Source organism: Herpailurus yagouaroundi, unplaced genomic scaffold (assembly GCF_014898765.1).
Source record: "Herpailurus yagouaroundi ecotype Mexico unplaced genomic scaffold, PumYag 139, whole genome shotgun sequence".
In the NCBI taxonomy this organism is placed as follows: domain Eukaryota; kingdom Metazoa; phylum Chordata; class Mammalia; order Carnivora; family Felidae; genus Herpailurus; species Herpailurus yagouaroundi.
Window position 1 is genome coordinate 8,626,593 of NW_024412394.1, and position 12,764 is coordinate 8,639,356.

A 12,764-nucleotide genomic window follows, 5' to 3' on the forward strand; every position below is an offset into this window, starting at 1 on the left:
TCAGGCTCATACTGAAACAGGTTCTTAATTCTCTGAACGTCAGCTCACATTGCGGGTGGAGGGGGCAGCCGGCCCGAGGGAATGATTTCCCATGGACATTCTCGCTTCTGGAGACACGTTCAAGGTATTTTTCCTCCTCCTGGAGCGAGTGGCTTAGCCTCAACTCCATTTTATTACTAGCTTTTCCTTCTTTCCTAAAAAAGTTATTTTATTTAATTTTGAATAGATAATATATGTACACAGTATAAAATTTAAAAGACAGGAAAAAGATCTAAGTGATGACTAAGCATCTCCTTCTTTCGCTGTTTCCCAGACTCCCAGTTCTCTTCCCTGGAGGCTACCAGTATGTTAGTATCAATATTATCTTACCTATTCTTCCAGAAATAGTCTGTGTTTCAAATGCAAATGCTTGTATATACTCGCTCCTCTTTTTACCCAGTGGCGGATACTATACAAACTATCCAGGCTTTCTCCCGCACTTCTCAGTGTATCATTTGGCAATGGTTCCATGTCAGTAATAAAAAGTTTCTTTGTTCTGTTTCTTGGTCGCGTGGTGTTCCATAGTGTGGCTCTACCGTAACTTAGTCAACCTGTCCCCAGGGGATGGGCCCGTAGGGAGTCTCCAGCCTTCTACTGTTGCACACGGATGCAGTGAGCAGATCTGTGCGTAGGTCGTTTCTCTGTGCGCACCTGCTAAATGTGGACAGGGGTCCCCGGTTGCCCCGCGAGTCATGGCAACTTACGCTCTCGCCTCCGTGCCTGCCTTTTACAGATCCACCTCCCGTGTCTCCAAACCTGTTGGGGTTAGTTCACCAGTCCGAGCGGTAGAAGATGGTGTCTTGCTGTGGCTTGTTTGAGTGGACTTCAGTATCTTTTCCTGTCCATTTTATCGTGGCAAGCAAGTGCGTGGGTACCAGCCAGGATCGGGGGCTTCATCACCATGCGGTGTGATGGTGCCCACCGAGGGGCACCCCAGGCACTCTGGCATCACAAACGCCTTCTGGGTTGAGACTTTCCAGGGAGGGTGACACGTGAGCTGGCCCTTAAAGTTGACCAAGTCAAGCAAAGGAAGGAAGGACATTCCAGGCAGAGAGAACAGAGACCACTTCCTATGAGGGGGACGCGAGGCTGAGCGTGGAAATGAAGGTTAAAAGTAAGGTGGACCCAGGGCGCCTGGGTGGCGCAGTCGGTTAAGCGTCCGACTTCAGCCAGGTCACGATCTCGCGGTCCGTGAGTTCGAGCCCCGCGTCAGGCTCTGGGCTGACGGCTCAGAGCCTGGAGCCTGTTTCCGATTCTGTGTCTCCCTCTTTCTCTGCCCCTCCCCCGTTCATGCTCTCTCTCTGTCCCAAAAATAAAAATAAAACGTTGAAAAAAAAAAAAAAAGTAAGGTGGACCCTAAGGGCCTCATTGGCCTTGCCGAGGAGTGTCTTTTGATCCTGTAAGGGTCAGAATGCCAATGAGACACCAAGATATATTTTGGAAGCAATCCCCGTTGACACAGTGCTAGGGCCAGGCACCCGTGCTAAGCTCTTCGCCTGGATTAGTCTGTGCGTCCTCTCACTAGCCTGATAAGGTGGTACAATTATCCTCCCTGCTTACACACGTCCTGCCTCATTTATTAATAGCACCATCATTCTCGCTGCTTACCAGAAGAGGAAACAGAGGCTTAGAGGTTAAAGAACGAGGGTAAGGTCCCCATACTCCCAAGTGGCTACAAGGGCTTCAAGCCCTGCTCCTTCCCAACCTCTGTCTGCCCCCTCTGGGAGCCGCAGGCTGGGCTCTTTCCTGGAAGGGTGGAGCCTGAAGGGGACGAGAACCTTCTCAGGGAGCAGAGGCAGCTCCAGGACACCAGGCCCCCTCCCAACTTGCGGCCTGTGGTTCCCGCCGTCTAAGTTGCCTTTCAGCGATCTCCGTGCGCATCAAGCAAATCCAGACACGCGTCTTTCCCTTTTTCACACAGATGTTGGCATGCTGCATCCACTTTTCTGCATTTGTTCCCCACCCCCATTTAATATCTCTTGGAATTCGTTCCGTATCGGTTCATAAAGAGTGTCCTTGTTGGTTTTGATGGCTGTAGAGCATGCCACTGTGTTGTTTTCTTCTAATTTATTGCCACTTATTTAGGGAAATTGAGACTCTCTCCAACAAACAATGCTGCCATGGCATGATGTCATTTTGCTGGGATTGCTGTCGCTGAACTTCCCAGAAGCGGCGCTCCTAGCCCACAATATGCATTTAGCATTTTGGTAGCTATTGCCAAATGCTCTCCCACAGGGATTTTACCCTCCCTCCAGGGAAAAAGAGGCTGCTTCCTTCCACCCTGATCAACACAATGTGTGTGATCAAACTTTTGATCTTTTGCCAACCTACATGAAAAAACGGTATTTTAGAATAGCTTTAGCTTCCGTTTCTATTATAGCTGAGGTAAACTTTTCCATGGTGGATTTTGTTTTATTTATTAATGCTTTATTTTTGAGAGAGAGAGGGAGAGAGAGAGAGAGAGAGAGAGAGAGTGTGTGTGTGTGTGTGAATGGGGGAGGGGCAGAGAGAGAGGGGACAGAGGATCCAAAGCAGGCTCTACGCTGACAGCAGTGAGCTCGATGTGGGGCTCAAACTCACAGACCATAAGATCATGACCTGATCCGAAGTAGGACAGGCTCAACCAACTGAGCCACCCGGGAGCCCCTCCATGGTGGATTTTAGCATACAGTGTTCCCAGCACGACATCCCTGCTGAGGAGGGACCCAAGATGTTCTCTGGAACACAGCTTTCTCCACTGTCCCTGAGCTGCTGTGGACACCTGTCAGTCCTTTCGATTTACAAATCGTCCTGGTGTGCATGCACGCACAGGAGTAAAGCGAGAATTCTCTCTGAAACTCTGCATTCTCAGAGGGAGGGATACTCCATATAAATTATCTTAGCTGCTGCCCCCAGCTACATTATCCATCCCTCTCCAACGCCAGAAGCTGCCCCCTTCCTTGATTATTCTCCCCTGAAAATCCAAATAGGATTACCAAAGCAGTGCTTCCTCTCCCTTTTTCCATGTTTCTTGGGCCAGGTACATTCTGGAGAATGCTTAGACATTGTCCTAAGCTACCGAGTGCTCTCAAGTTGGCCAGTCTCCAGGAGAACAAAAAGGTCAAAAAAGACATCCATGTAAGCAAGCCCGAGTTTTCTACTCCTTCCAACCCTTGCTGGTGGAGGATACTGTCACCACAAGCTTGTGAGAGACAGCGGTTCCTGGGCTTGGGCCCTCTCTTGATCGCCCAGGTGACAAGACCAGCAGCAGCCCTCTGGAAACCAACCCAGAGGATGTAGACCCCGTCCTCAAGGAGCCCAAGGCTAGTCCTGCTGTGTCCTCTGAAGTACTTAGTTTCTTCTCTCAGAGGCCCGAATGTACCAGGTCTCATTGTCTCCCCTGAAGTGTTCCTCTGGCTTCATGGAATATTCTGGAAACTCTGAGATCTTGCCAGGGAGTGTGTCCCCAGCTTGTACGAGGGAGGCCTGCATCCTTCCTGAGCTCTCAGGAGCACCCTGCACCGCTGCCCCCAGTAGCTCTCCTTGTAGCGCCATCTGCAACCCATCCACCCGGACTGGGCACCCCCACCCCCACCCCCACAGCCTGAGCTCTGCTCTCCCTTCCCTCCCAAGTTCTCCCCCCTCGGAATAATTTTATATGATTTTTAAATAAGAGTGACAGTAAGTCGTACTTCTGTAGTACTTACTATGGGCCAGGTACTATTTAAATATTTATGCGGCACCTGGGTGGCTCAGTAAGTTGAGCGTACAACTCTTGATTTTGGCTCAGGACGTGATCCCAGGGTCATGGGATCGAGCCCTGCGTCAGGATCTGTGCTGAGCACAGAGCCTGCTTGGGATTCTCTTCTCACTCCTTCGGCCCCTCCCCACCACTCATGCTTGCTCTCCCCACCGCCCCCCAAAAAAGTGGCTTCGAAAAAGAAATGATAAGTGGACACAGCACAAAATTCAAAAGGTAGAAGAAGATACCCAGTATAAATAAACTAAGCCTTCCTTCTTTTGTTTTTAAGGTTTATTTATTTTTGAGAGAGACAGAGCACAAGTGGGGGAGAGGCAGGGAGAGGGAGACACAGAATCTGAAATAGGTTCCAGGCTCTGAGCTGTCAGCACAGAGCCGGACACGGGGCTCAAACTCACAAACCGTGAGATCATGACCTGAGCCAAAGTCGGATGCTTTACCGACTGAGCCACCCCGGTGCCCCAGGAAATTTAGTGGCAGCTTCAGGCTTCTCCCCTAAAGCTTGAGAAGGTGGGATGGCATCCTGTTTGTTCCACTTTGCTGTTTGGAAATCTTGATAGAAAAATATTAGAAGGATTAGTCTAATGAATGGTTCATGTGATCACGAGCTAGATCCTTTTTGTATTTCTTTTTATTCCACAATGGATTAGAGACGGTTGATAACAGACACAATAAACGATAAAAAGATTAATTAAAAAAAACAGGACCAGTGGGAAAAAGGCATTAAATAAATCAGTGTGGGGGCGCCTGGGTGGCTCAGTCGGTTGAGCGTCTGACTTCGGCTCAGGTCATGATCTCGCGGTTTTTGAGTTCAAGCCCCGCATCGGGCTCTGTGCTGACGGCTCAGAGCCTGGAGCCTACTTTGGATTCTGTGTCTCCCTCTCTCTCCGCCCTTCCCCCACTTGCACTCTGTGTGTGTGTGTGTCTCTCTCCATCTCAAAATAAACATTAAAAAAAATAATAATAATAAAAATAAATCAGTGCGGAGGTAAGGGAGAGGAGGATAAACAAATAAATCTATTGTACATTAGATAGTGATAAGTGCTGAGGAAAAAATAACACATGGTAATGAGAATAAGGAGGAGGCAGGGTATTATTGCCCTTTTGTGGAGCAGTTAGGGGAGGCCTTACTTCTCCAAGAGGGTAACATTTGGATTGAGACCAGATAGCTGGAAGAGACTATTCAGTGATGAAGGGACAGCAAGTGCAAAGGCCCTGAGGCAGGAGTGGCATTGGCATGTTAAGGCGTACAGTGTGGCCAGCAGGGAGAGGTAAGGGACAGAGTGGCAGGAGGAAGGTCAAAGGTGAAGGATGAGTGGATCATGTGGGGTCTTGTAGCCTTGTGATCTTTCCTTGAACCAACCTGGGCCTGCTGAGCTGACCTGTGGTTAACTTATGAAGGAGGGAAAGAGCATGTTCCTCTCTTCTCACTACTCATATACCCTCTTGATGCTCCAGTTTCCTCACCTGTTAACTGGGGATAATACATGTTTTTCAAGGACTGCAAGGTAGGAGGTTTGCCCTCCAAACTCTCTATCAACCCCCAGACTCAAGTAGCTCTGGTCCCCTTGACCAAGGCCTAGTTTCACTGGGACTTCTGGGAGACCAGGCTTTAACGTAGATTGCAGGGTTTCTCAACCTGACACTTTGGGCTGGATTTGGGGCGGGGTGGGGGGGCGGGCTGCACTGTGTGTTGTAGGACGTGAGTAGCATCCCTGACTTCCATCTACTAAATGCCCTTACAGTTCCCCCAGGTCTGACAACCAAAAGTATCCAGGCATTGACAAATGCCCTCTGGGGAGCAAAATTGCCCCCAGATGAGAACACTTGGACTAAAATTAAGCACCAAGGCAGTGTATGTTTAGGCACCAGCAATAGGCTGCTGGAAAACAACTGGGGACAACAGAGGTTTTCCTCTGTTCAAATCAGAGTGTATCTTCAGCTGTTGCTTTTGTTTAACTTCCCTGAGGCTAGACCACAGGAATGTTCTGGAAGACAGTGTTATGTAATACTTTGGAGCTCTGGAGTCTGACCACTGCACAGGAACCCCAGCCCTGCCGGCTTGCTAGCTCTGTGACCTTGGGCAAGCTACTTATCCTTTCTGTTCCTCTGTTTCTCATCCATAAACTGAGGATAACAAACATACCTACCTCCTGGGGCTGTTGCGAGGTTCCCATGAAACAATACATGTAAATGCTTGGAACAGTACATGACGAGTCGTTGCAGGACAGGTTCCCTGGGAGACAAAGATTTTTGTGTGCAGAAGTTTATTGGGGTGTGCCTTCAGAATGCACACGGGTGGAGGAAAGGCGGGGAGAAGCGGGGCTGTCTGAGCTTGCTCGAGACAGAGGCCATCAGAAGTCCCGGAGCTAGGGTGACCCTTCTGAGTTGTCCTGAGTTGGTGGGTGGGACGCCTCCATCAGTGAATGTGAGCTGCCCCCATGGAGCAGGTGCGACCTTGGGCAAAGATAGCTCTCTGGTGGAACGGACCATCCCCAGGGAGGGACTCAGATGAGTGAACTTCAGTCCTGAAAACAGAAGGGGGTGGGGTGCGGCACAGCACAACCTCCATGGGGGAGAGTGCACATTGGCCAGGATTGTGAGACTAAATTTGAATAGAAGCAAAAGTGCTTTAAAAAAAATGTTTATTTATTTTTGAGAGGGAGAAGAGAGAGCGCAAACGGGGGAGGGGCAGAGAGAGAGGAACAGAGGATCCAAGCGGGCTCTGCGCTGACAGGCAGCAGAGCTCGAACTCACCAACCGGGAGATTATGACCTGAACCAAAGTTGGAGGCTCAACCAACTGAACCACGCAGGCGCCCCAAAGCTAAAGTGTTTTTAAAAAATTTTTTTTATGTTTATTTTTGAGAGAGAGAGAGTGTGTGTGTGAGAGAGAGAGAGCAGAGAAGGGGCAGAGAGAGAGGGAGACAGAATCTGAAGCAGGCTCCAGGTTCAGAGCTGTCAGCACAGAGCCTGACTTGGGGCTGGAACTCACCAACCGAGAGATCATGACCAGAGCCGAAGTCAGAGGCATAACAGACTGAGCCACCCAGGTGCCCCTAAAGTGCTTTTAAATCACTGTGGACATCTGAGGAATTAGTCCCAGACTAATAGTGCCCCATGCCGGCTCCCAGTACCCTACTATCCCAAGCCCGCAATCTTTCACTGCCCCTCTGGGACAAGGGTGGGCAGGCAGAATCCAGAGGCATGGCCACGCCCACCCTGGCCTCGATGCCCTAGCCGTGAGACCAAGGCTAGGTATCACTTGGCCTGTGGGGACTTTAGATTCTTCCTTGGTATGTTGGGAGTGGTATTGTCAACCCAGAGTGGGGAGAGAGGATTAAATGGGATACTGCACAGCAGCAGGTCTCAAAGTGTGGTCCCTGGGCCATCGGGACGGGCAGCCCCACCGGGGAACTTGTTGGAAATGTGAATTCTCGGGTCCCATCCCAAACCCACTGAATCAGGAGCTCTGGGAACAAGTTCTAGGAATCTGTGTTCTGACAAAGCCTCCAGGACTTGCACGCTCAGGTTTGAGAATTACTGGTGCACCAACTAGCACTTAGCTCTGAGCCTGGATCCTAGGAGGAGCCAGATCAACCTCAGCTCAGTCTGAACCTGAGCTCGGACCACCTGTCAGGCTTGAGGTCAGGCGCCTGTGAGCACAGCGCCACCTGCTGGTTACAGACGGCCGGCGCGCACGCGTAAGGATCTCCCGCACGGAGCTTCGTGCTCTGAGAGCTACGCGCGTGAGCGAGGAAGGCCGTGGGGGACACCAGGGCCCGTTCCACAGACGTCCTCTCCTCACGCCCCTCCATGCTCCCTGGAGAAATCGGGTTAAAGTGAATGTCTAGGGCAGCTTTCAATGGCCAAGAGAGGTGACCAAAAGACAACAGCAGTGTGTGAGTCGGTGATAACAGTACTCCTCACGGAGGGTTTGGGTGCGGAACACTCTGTAGGGAAAAGCAAACAAATGGCAGCCACTTTTCCTCTGCCCCGCTTATCCATGTGCTCCCACTGGCATCACAGAGCTGAGAGCAGCCTTGATGACCTGGTCATAGGCCAGCAAGAGGGGCCACCCACAATGCTAGGCCAACAGTGTCCCATGTGGTCACCTGCTCTGGCCACCCAGCTCTCTGGCTGGGAGAACTTTGTATTCTCCTGCTTTATATTCCTGGCGTGTGTGTGTGTGTGTGTGTGTGTCTCCTGAACTCCACTGTGAGCCTTTTGCCAGGCTCTTTGGCTTGTACTGAAGAGCGCCCCCTAGCAGTGTTGAATGGACTCGATTGAGTTTTGTGTTAATCTTAGGTATTTGAGCCCAAACATGAAAAGATCACAGAGTAGGGAAGAGACAGAAAGAGGGAGAGAGAGAGAACGAGCACCGAAGCCTACCAAATCTTCTTCGAGTAGCTCAGAAAATACGTAACAATGACAGGAAGTGGCAGGAGATACACCTGGGCCGTGAGGAAAGGTGAAAGGAACGGGGAGGCTCGGTGTGCGGAAGACGCGACTCAAGGAATCTCGTTTTGGAGAATGAGTAGGGCGCGTCCCGCAGAGAGTGCAGGCTGTGCCTCACCTCCCAGAGTAGCACTAGGTAGGGGTAAGGATGCCAACGCAGAAGTGGAAGAAACTGAAAAGAGTGAGGCTTGTGGGTCCCCACTCTGCTCCTAGATCCCTCCTACCCTGCGCAGGCAGCTGGCTGTTGAAGGAAGACTAGACCTGCGATTGTAAGGCTTTCCTCTTGAGGGAGGGCTCTCCCGGTGGGGAGGGCCGGCCAACAGGTGCTGTTCCTTCTCATTCTCTGGCACAAGTTGGGCAGAACCTTTGCCCTTGGTCCCTGATACATGGGCAGGATAGGCTGCAGGTCCAAATAACATTACCGGAGACTAAAGAAAATCAAAAGACGAGTAAACGCAGAGCGAGAGTCCTTTGGATAGTTGGGAGCTGACAGCTTCGGGAGGCTGGCCCACTCTCAGGGAGGGCAGGGGCCCTGACCTGATAAGAGGACTGCCTGACATCCTGGCCCTTTTTAAGGACCAGAACGGCCTCACCTGGTAGCATCACCCCCACCCCCCACCCCCAGCTCTTCCTGTCTCCACTTACAGAATTCTTTTTTTTCCCCAAAGGTTTATTTTTGAGGGGGGTGGGGAGGACAGAGGATCCGAAGCAGGCTCTGCGCTGACAGCAGCAAGCCCGATGTGGGGCGGGAACTCACAAACCGTGAGATCATAACCTGAGCCGAAATCAGACACTCAACCGACTAAGCCACCCAGGCGTCCCTCTTCCTGTCTCCACTTAGAGGGCAGGGTGCCTCAGGCTATCAGGCAGGAGCTGCTCCAAGGCATCTTGACACCTTTGAAACCCAAGCCATCTCTAAAACCATAACTTTGTGCCACCCGAGAACCTCAGCATTAGGCCAGGTTACACACATCTAGAAACAAGACAGTTATGTGGTCACTAGTCCATGGGAGACCTGGCCTTTGCCCTCAAGGAACTTAAAGAGTGCTTGACAGAACTTGATTAGTCACATGTATTCGTTCAACAGTACTGTGCTGAATAAGGCCGGCAGTCCTTGCATTTTGAAGCTTGCCAGCTGCAGGGGGAGGGAGATGAGGAGCGAGTAATGCCAACGGGAAGGGACCAGGGTGCCCTGGGAGCCTTTAGGAGGAGCCGATGTGGCCTAGGGGGCGAGGGATGTCTGAGTTGAGCCTGGAGGATGAGAAAGAGCCAGCCAAGGGAAGTGGGTGCAGAACAGCGGAGGGAGGCATCTCTGAGCAGCGCAGGGCTGCGAGGGGCTTCCTGCGGGAGCTCTGATTGAATCTGGAGTCAGCCTGAGGAAGCCGAAGAGCGAAGAGAAGCAGCAAGGCCGGAATCAGGATTTAGGGATAGCGGGGCCATGGGCCTGGCTGCTCTGGTCTCACGATTGTGTGAGAAGGAAGGAAGGGAAAAATAATCCCTTTTGGAAAGGCCGAATTGGAATGGCAAGCCAGGCATCCACATGGAAATGTCCGCGGGGGCAATTTTATGTGGGAAACATCGTGCAGAGCGGCTCAGTCTTCTGAAGAAGAACACTATAGACAAGGCAGACTGGAGGCCAAGGTCAGGGTGCTGAGACACCTGGGTGGAGGAAGGAGGCCAGCCTGAAGACAGAGAAGCCCGTAAGAAGCTCAGAGAGAGAACGGTTCTCCAGGAGGGCAAGGGGGAGGGGCTCCTCTGTGCCAAACGTTAAGGAAGCTTCTTGGGCCTCTGGGAATTGGCAGGGGAGCATGGGATTCTTCACGGAAATGAGCGAGCATTCGTAATGCATTCTCTTGGTCTCTACCCCTCTCCCAGAAGTGCACCTTCTCTCTCCTTCCTGGCTAAAAATATCCCCAGAGGCCCCAACACCAGGTCTGCAGCAGCTAGCCAGCCATCCCTGGGGCTTTGGAACGAGGAGGCCCGGGTTCTCTGCCTCGTATCAGTGGCCGCCCGTCCTGAACAGCTAATGATGGGACGCCAGCATTGCCTTTGAGCTGCGGAGATGAAAGTGGCCACCGGCTGCTGGGGGGTGGGTAGGCAGGTGGAGTGAGCAGGCAGGGGCAGTTCTGCCTGACAGGCCAGCAGTGGGGTGGCCTCTCTCCTGCACCCAGCGGTCCCAAGTCACCTCTGTCCTACAGCTTCCCCCGGGGGGAGAAGCCTTTCCCCGTAAGGAAGTGGGGCCCTGGGGAGAGCTGTACTGCATCTCAGAGGATAGAGCTTTCATGCTCTGCTGACGGCAGGCCCCAGACTCCCAGCACAGCCTCCCTGCTGCTGCTCCAGGCCGGGCAGGGCCTCTCAGGAGAGGTGGGGTTCTGGCCACTGGGGCTCGGGCCACACCCAAGGAGCCGCTGGGAGGTTCCAGAAACCAAGGTGTGGCCAACCTGATCCAGGAACACCCGTGCCACCCACGCCAATTAACCTTTTCTGGCACCAGAGTCACTGTTCCCTCCCCAGGCCCTCCCACCCCCTGCTCTGCTAGAAAGACATAGGTTTGGGGTCGTGGCATGATGGGGCGAGGGAGGAGCGGTGAGTGGATACAGCCGGAAGGGAGGCGGCTGTAATGAAGTTTGCAGTTTGGACTCCAGCGGGCTATTCTGAGCAACTCACTTTTCTTCTTGGAGCCTTAATTTTCTCATCGATGCAATGGAATTAGGAGCGCGACAAGGCCAATGCGTTTCAGAGGATTGTGAATAAACAGAGAATGAAAGAACTTTTCAAACTGTCAAGGTCAAGTGTTGCTGGTTTCCGTGACCGCTGCTACATCAGGAGTTTTCAGGAGTGAAATTTGCGGAGCCCTATTTGGAGGGCATCTGGGGACTGCCTGAAATAACGGGTAAAAATGCATGTGGGGAGCGTCTCTCTGGGGTGAGGATCCATAGCTCTCAGCAGCTTTTTATTTTATTTCTATTTTCTTCTCTTTCCCATCAGCAGCTTTTTGAAGAGGTCTGGGTCCCAGGGCACCCGGGTGGTTCAATGTGTTGAGCGTCCGACTCTTTTTTTTTTTTTTTTAATTTTTTTTTAACATTTATTTATTTTTGAGACAGAGAGAGACAGAGCATGAATGGGGGGAGGGTCAGAGAGAGAGGGAGACACAGATTTGGAAGCAGGCTCCAGGCTCCGAGCTGTCAGCACAGAGCCCGAAGCGGGGCTCGAACTCGTGAACCACAAGATCATGACCTGAGCCGAAGTCGGACACTTAACCGACTGAGCCACCCAAGCACCCCGAGCGTCCGACTCTTCATGTGGGAGGGCTCAGGTAGTGATCTTGCAGTTGTGGGATCAAGCCCTGCATTGGGCTCGCGCTGAGCATGGAGCCTGCCTGAGAGTCTCTCTCCTTCCCTCTGCCCCTCTCCTGCTCACACTCTCTCTCTTTAAAAAAAATAAAGAGTAAAGAAGTCTGGGCCCCTACAAAGTCTAAGACCCACACACAGCACAAGTCTGTCCCTGTCGTTTTTCACATGAGTTAGCTGAGACCCATGGTCACACAGCTTGTCAGAGGGAGTGCCGTAGGTGGGAGACCAGGGCCCCTCCACGACTCCCCTCTGCCCCTCCCATGTCAGGTGAGGGGAGAGAAAAGTTAGGAAGATCAGGGAGGGGTGAGCAGCTAGAGGCAGAGCCCTAAGTCCTACTGGGAGTGGGGGCCCCTGTCCTCTGTGTTACCAGGATGAGGGCCTCACGGCCAAAGGACAGGAGGAGGAGGAAGCCCCAGGATAGGGGAGGCCTGGGAGACCCCTCCTGGTCTCCCCTGCCCCCCACCTGCCACAGAGGACTCAGACAGAGGAGGAAACACAACTCTCTCTCGGACACTGTCTCGAGATGACGACTCTGGTTCTGTTTTCTGGAAAAGCTTTAGGTACCAGGTCAAAGCTTTACGGGAAACTGTGGAAGGGCCCACACAAACGTAAGGGAGTCATGAGCCAAAAATGCAATTTACTGAGCAACCACTGACCGCCAGACACTTGCTGGGTGTTTTGCCCAAATTGGCATAAATGTCACCACCTCAAGAGGCCTTCCCTGACCACCGGGTTAAAGTAGATCCACTCCTCTCTCCCTGCCCTCTGGTTATTCTCACGCACCCTGTCCCTTTTCCTCCCACCGCTTATTACAACGTGTGATGCTTCTGGGTGTTCTTTTTAGCCCCTCCCTCCTCCACCAGACTTGCCGTGAGCAGGAGTCATGTATATCCACGCTAAGCACAGCGTCTGCCACCAAGAGTCACTCAAATACTCGTTAACGGGCGCACGACTGTCTCTGATCTTCGCAGCAGCCTTGTTAGGTCCGCGTTATCATCATGCCCATTACACAGAAGAAGAGACTGAGATTCAGAGAGTCCAAGAGACTTGCTCAAGGACACAGTTTGTTATCACCAGACTGTAACCCTGCTTCTTCCCCTTGAAGGCTTTTGAGAGAGAACCTAGGGCTCAGAAGAGAAAGCGTGGGCCCCGCAAAATGGCTCACCCGGTCAGGGG

The 12,764-nt window shown here is 52.1% G+C and overlaps 1 protein-coding gene and 1 long non-coding RNA gene across 2 annotated transcripts in view; one reads left to right on the top strand and one right to left on the bottom strand.

The window, feature by feature from the left end:
* Window positions 1-12,764, bottom strand: part of CUNH6orf132 (chromosome unknown C6orf132 homolog) — a 49,635-nt gene that overhangs the window by 2,947 nt on the left and 33,924 nt on the right. The gene's annotated exons all lie outside the window — the stretch shown is intronic.
* Window positions 668-2,076, top strand: LOC121029450 (uncharacterized). Its single transcript, XR_005789734.1, has 2 exons — window positions 668-1,158; window positions 1,389-2,076. It is a non-coding gene; the product is annotated as an uncharacterized LOC121029450 (long non-coding RNA).